This window comes from Ovis canadensis, chromosome 5, assembly GCF_042477335.2.
Source record: "Ovis canadensis isolate MfBH-ARS-UI-01 breed Bighorn chromosome 5, ARS-UI_OviCan_v2, whole genome shotgun sequence".
Lineage (NCBI taxonomy): Eukaryota > Metazoa > Chordata > Mammalia > Artiodactyla > Bovidae > Ovis > Ovis canadensis.
This window is the reverse complement of record NC_091249.1, coordinates 56,948,081-56,954,028: the sequence shown is the minus strand read 5'-3', so window position 1 is coordinate 56,954,028 and position 5,948 is coordinate 56,948,081.

Sequence of the window (5,948 nt, the reverse complement as noted above, 5' to 3'; positions counted from 1 at the left end):
ACCCTCCCGGGGTGCGGGGCTCCCGCCGCCGACCCTGGCCCACCCCGCCGTTGCCATGGCGACGCGTGGCCGGTCGCCCCGACACCGCCCCACCGCGCTTCTGTGACGTCAAGGTCTCGCCACTTGACGTCACGGCCGGGCGGCTCCGCGGGGCGTGATCAGCGCGTGGACCCGCCGACTTCCGGGGCGGGCGGCTGGAGTCGGGTTGGGTGGGGCTGGGAGCAGTGAGGGCTGTAGGTGATGGGCGGGCGGCGGGGCGGCGCTTCTCTGCGTCGTAAGAAGCGGTGACATCAATGAGGAGCCAAGGAGGGGGTCACCCAAGGTACTGGTTCAGCTGGGCCTTCCGGCCGAGCTAGGGCCCTGGCACGCAAGCTGGCACTCAACAAGTGTGGTCTGCAGAGTGCTAGCTCATGCACCATGTCAGTCGGGGGTGACTGGCAAGGGGCCCGCAGTGAGACCCTGCTCCACCTGGAGGCTCTTCCTGCGGGGAATTTTTACGGTGGAGGGAGACTCATCCACTCTAGTCTTTATTAAGTGCCTGCTAGCGGCTCTGAGAATAGAATGGTGAACTAGACTGTTGCCTTGGCTTCCCAGCGAGAACTCAGTCCTGAGCCCGGGGGATAGACAGGACAGAGACTAAATAGACAGGACAGTTTCAGGTGGTGTTATAAGGTGGCTTGGAGCAGAATGACCGAAGGGCAGACCCTAAAGCCAAAAGCTAGATGTGGCACATGGAAGGAAGATTTCCGTGGTCTCTGATTATCGTCCTGCTGTCCAGCAGCCAAAAACGGGGAAGAAGTAAACCTGAGGGGAAAGGCGGAATGGCAGAGCTTTAGAGCTGGTTCTGCCGCACTTCTCTTCAGCCCCCTTGTAATTGACACCTCCAGGAAGCCCAAGGCACGTGCCCGTGTTGTCCTTTCTCAATTGCTTCTCACCCTCTCCAACCTGACCCTTACCTTCGTTTCAAATCCACCTCCTCTACCAGCCATGCCAGACCAGGGACCAGATTTCTTGCTCACTGCTGTGCCCACACACAGTATAAACTCAGTCTGTGTGGTCACCATGTGTGGTTCATTTGTTATGAATGAAACAACCGACGACTCTAAGGTCCTTCCAGATTCTGGAGAGCTGGGAATTGTATTTCCTCAGACTTCCTGGCCCCATCTGTCCTCTTCACACTTGACGTTCAAAAAAAAAAAAAAAAATCTGCTCTCCAGTGCTCAACTCCCAGAAGAGTAGGGGGCATGGTAGCCTCTCCTCCAGAGGTGTTTGAGCCTTAAACTTGAGCGCCAGCCTTGCCTCTGTAAAATACAGGGTGGCTGGTGCAGATGAAAGACTGCAGAAAAAGCCACAACTGGGGTTGGGCCAGCCAGAGGCTATCTGACTATGGGTAGGTAACTGACCCCTTCTGGTCCTCTGCATCTTCCTTTGTAAATTGTAACTAATGATACCCCATGCCGGTACATCATGGGAATCCATGGGTTAGTGAATAAAGAATTCCCAGCATAGGACCTTCTGCCTCACATGGACATATTTCTAATCACCTAGGATCTGTGAAAAAGCAAACAGGTTTCAAAGCTTCCTCTTTTTTTAACCTGCTTCAAATGCAGCCCACATGTTCCTGCTTCGTTTCAGCTTTGATCATGGACACCATTTGGGAAAGTTGGGATAGGGAAAAAAAAAATACCCTTAGGGGCTCTGACAAAATAATAACATTGTAAAGAGGACGAGCTTGTCTCCCCATTGCCCCCATCCATCAAGGGTAAGTCAAACAACATCCCGGCTTTCTAATAAATCCTGAACAGCTGCTGATTTCAGCAAGAAACAAACAGGAAGTACTCTCTTCTGTTCCTTTTACTCATGAAAGAGGCAGGTCCATGGAAACCTCCCAGGACAGGTTCAGGGCTGCATCCTGGTTGTCCAGCTCCAGCACACAAACACAAGTTGGGGGGCCATGTGCTTTTGTTGAACTGAATGGAAATACCTCTCCCTATGGCCAGGTTTTTCCCCCAATGGGGCAGGGACTTGGACACAGATATTCTCATTGTTGAAATGTGGAAAGTGAGGCTTACGGAGCCCAGGTAAAGTGCCCAGTGTCTCCCAGAACTGACCTCCAATTCAGCTGCCCTCCAGCAGAGGGTAGAGGGTGGGCCCAGCACCGCAACCCCAATCCCAGTGGCTGCAGGCGCGGTTTGGCAACATAAGCTAACCAGTGATTGGTATTGTGAGCCACGTAGCACAAAGCAAGGTCAGAAGACAAGAGGCTGTGTGGAGCAGCCATGAAAACTCTGTGCTTCCACTGCAGGGGGCACTGTTCTGCCCCTGGTCAGGGAATGCTGCATGGTGCAGCCAAAAAAAGAGAAAAACCAAGGCCTCAAGGATACAGAAGCTCCTGGGGCACTTCACTCCAGGGGTCTACCCATCATCCTCTGAGAACAGCCCCAAGCAATCAGGTCTGTACCATGTGACTGCCCCACCATATCTGATTGGCTCATGAGCCAATCAGCGTCTCCTCTAGGAACTGGTCAGGAAATGGAGGCCAACGGATCTGATTTGTGTGAAATATGTCCCAGACAATGGCCTTTTGCCACTGCAGGGTCGCCATTGTTGAGATACAGTGTAGGCTGACCAAGCATCTCAACTTCCCTGGGTCTCCTGGGACCCTGACTTCTCATTGCTAAGACCTGAAATCCCACCAAACTAGAACTGTTTAGTCCCCTGAGCACAGGATATACAGTGTCCTACTTGTCCCCAAGGAGTCCCCATGAGGAACTCCTTTGCCCCACTCTTAGGAGCCGAGGTCTGGGCAGATAAAGGCTTGAATTTATTGTTTAGTCGCTAAGTCATGCCCGACCCATTTTAGCACCCCCAAAATTCATATTCCACCTGAAACCTCAGAAGGTGACTTTGCTTGGAAATAGTGTTTGCTGATGTCATCAGTTAAGATGAGGTCATGTTGGATCATGCCTCTTGATGAGGGTCAAAGAGAAAAGTGAAAAAGCTGACTTAAAACTCATTCAAAAAACTAAGATCATGGCATCCAATCCCATCACTTAATGGCAAATAGATGAAGAAAAGGTGGAAACAGTCACAGATTTTATTTTCTTGGGCTCCAAAATCACTGCAGATGGTGACTGCAGCCATGAAATTAAAAGATGCTTGCTCCCTGGAAGAAAAGCTATGACAAACCTAGATAGCATATTAAAAAGCAGAGACGTTACTTTGCTAACAAAGGTCGGTCTAATAAAAACTACGGTTTTTCCAGTAGTCCTGTACGGATATAAGAGTTGAACCATAAAGAAGGCTGAGCCCCAAAGAACTGATGCTTTCAAATTGTGGTGCTGGAGAAGGCTGTTGAGAGTCCCTTGGACAGCAAGATGAAATAGTCAGTCCTAAAGGAAATTAACCCTGAATATTCATTGGAAGAACTCATGCTGAAGCTTCAATACTTTGGCCACCTGATGTGAAGAACTGACTCACTGGAAAAGACTGATGTTGGGAAAGATTGAGGGCAGGAGAAGGGGGCGGCAGAGGATAGCATCATTAACTCAATGGACAGGAGTTTGAGCAAACTCAGAGATCGTGAAGGACAGAGAAGCCTGGCATGCTGCAGTCCACGGGGTCACAAAGACACCTGAGGCCAGCTCACTCCAGGGGCCAGGCTGTGGTCCTGCCCTCTCACCACGCAGGATGCTTCAGAAGATAGTGTCCTGTTAGTATCTCTTGGTCCTTACAGCAACCTTCACTCACACCTGAACAGGGTCTGACTCATGGTCCCCAGTCACCCACCAATGCCACGGGCGTCAGCCAAGTTTCCGCAAATGAATTTACTCTGAAGAATCAACTCCAGTGACCTCCTGGCTGCCTCAAGAGAGGCGCCCAGCTGACCCACTGGGTGAGCAGAAGCCATGAGGCAGTGGGGAAGACATTTTGGGTCTGGTTGGCGATAGCTTAGGTCATAGGAACAGAGATGAAGACTGACCAGGCGAGCAGGCGTGTCTAGGGGTGGCCAGAACAAAGCACCCTGAATGGATGGCTTCAACAACAGAGATTTACTCTCCCCTTTTTCTGGAAGCCAGAAGTTCAAGGTTGAGGCGTCTCAGTGGTGTTCCCTCTGAAGGCGGGAATGAAGGCCCTTTGAGCATCTGATAGTTCTCTGACCCTGGCTGCATCACCCCCTCTCGAGCAGCGTTCTCCCAGCCTCGGTGTCTGGGTTCACATTTCCCCTTGGATAAGAACACCAGCCATCCATCCTGTGTTGGGGCCATCCCACCCCAGTCCCATCTGAACTAACCCCATGTGCACTCAAGGTGACCTGTCCACATCCTGGTCAAGGGCAGCCCCTCCCCTCAGGGGTCCTGCTGACGATGCTCTTAGCACAGCCTCCCCTGTGGGAAGCCCTTCCTCCCCAATGGTGTCCACCACCATCATGAACATGGCTCTCATCCACCCAGGGCCCTGTCCCCCATGGCCTGACCCCTCACTGCAGCCTCAACTCTTCCTGCTCTGAAAGTCGGGGTTTTCCTGGACAGGCTGAGCAGTGGCCCCACATCCTAAAACCTGGGACCTTCCCTGGAATCAGGGTCTTTTCAGACATATTAAAGCTGATGCAGCTGAGGTCGTGCTGCTGTGGGGTGCACCCCAAATCCAAGGATGGTTATAAGGTAAATAAAAACCACTTTTATTTTTTCTGGCCATGCTAATCTTATTTCCCTAACTACAGACCAAACCTGTATTCCCTGTACCCCTGCAATGGACTTCCCACCAGGGAAGTCCCCAGGGATAGTGTCCTTGTAAGAGAGAGAAGTTTGTGAGGACGGGCAAAGCCTGGAGCCACTGGGGGCTGGGAAAGGCTGGAAGGCTGCTGCCCTGGGGCCCGAAATGCAGCTGGCCACACCTGGATCCAGAACCAGGAGGGATCAATCCTTCATTTAGGCCCCAGGTCAGTAGTCCCACCCCAGCAGACAAGCTACCTTCTCGACCTGGCCTCCATCCCCTCACCTCCACGCCATCCTGTGGCTCCTATATCACCTCTGAGTTCAGGTTGCAGATCCCCTCCCCTGGGCCCACCTGGGCCACCCATCCTATCTCCAGCAGACACTGTTCATCCTCCAGGTGCTCCTGCCCACCAACCTGTGTCCCCCACAGCCTCCTTGTCTCACTTGTGGATACTCAGGGCAGCTGTGACGGAGCATGGCGGACTACACCCACCCGTGTATCCCCTCCAGTTTGGGAGGGCAGAGGCTGCGATCTTGTGTCCCAGGCTGGCTCTTGCCAAGGGACCACCTGCCAACCTGCAGCTTTTGGAGATCGCAGCCAACCTGGGCTTATAGAGGCCTCACCCCAATTCTTCCTCCACTTTAATGCAGCCCCTCCCCACATGTCTGTGTCCAAACATCCCCCCTTGTGAGGCCCAGTCCTGCTGTGTCAGGATCACCTGCTCCCGCACGATGCTCCCTTAACTAACCAGGCAAGTCCTGCTCTGACATGTAGGGTCAGAACCTCACATGAACTTTGGTTTCAGGATGCAAAAGCCCCTATCACTTACTTTGGGTCCTCTCTCTCGGCGTCCACTGCCCTCCCCCAGTGTTTGCGGAGTGACAGACGCACTGCCTCTGTCTTGCGTCTACATGGGGTGTCCACTCTGCCACCAGGGCCCCCCGAGAGTCAGGTGAGGGCCCCTGCAGACCAAGCTGCTCCTACTCCAGCCACTTCTGTCCTTGTGTCTTCTTCACAGCAAGTGGTGCTGGTATTTCATTTTCTGCAAATTTCCTTTTTCAAGTGAAAGCTGTTGACCGTGAAGAGAACATGACTGAAAGCAAACAAGGGAATGACCCCAAGGTGCAAGGATATGGCCGCCAGCTTCTCTGTGGTGGGTCAGGGCAGGGTCCCCAGGCAGGGCGGCTGGCAGCATGGATGGGACTCGGCCTAGGTGCACAGCATGGTCC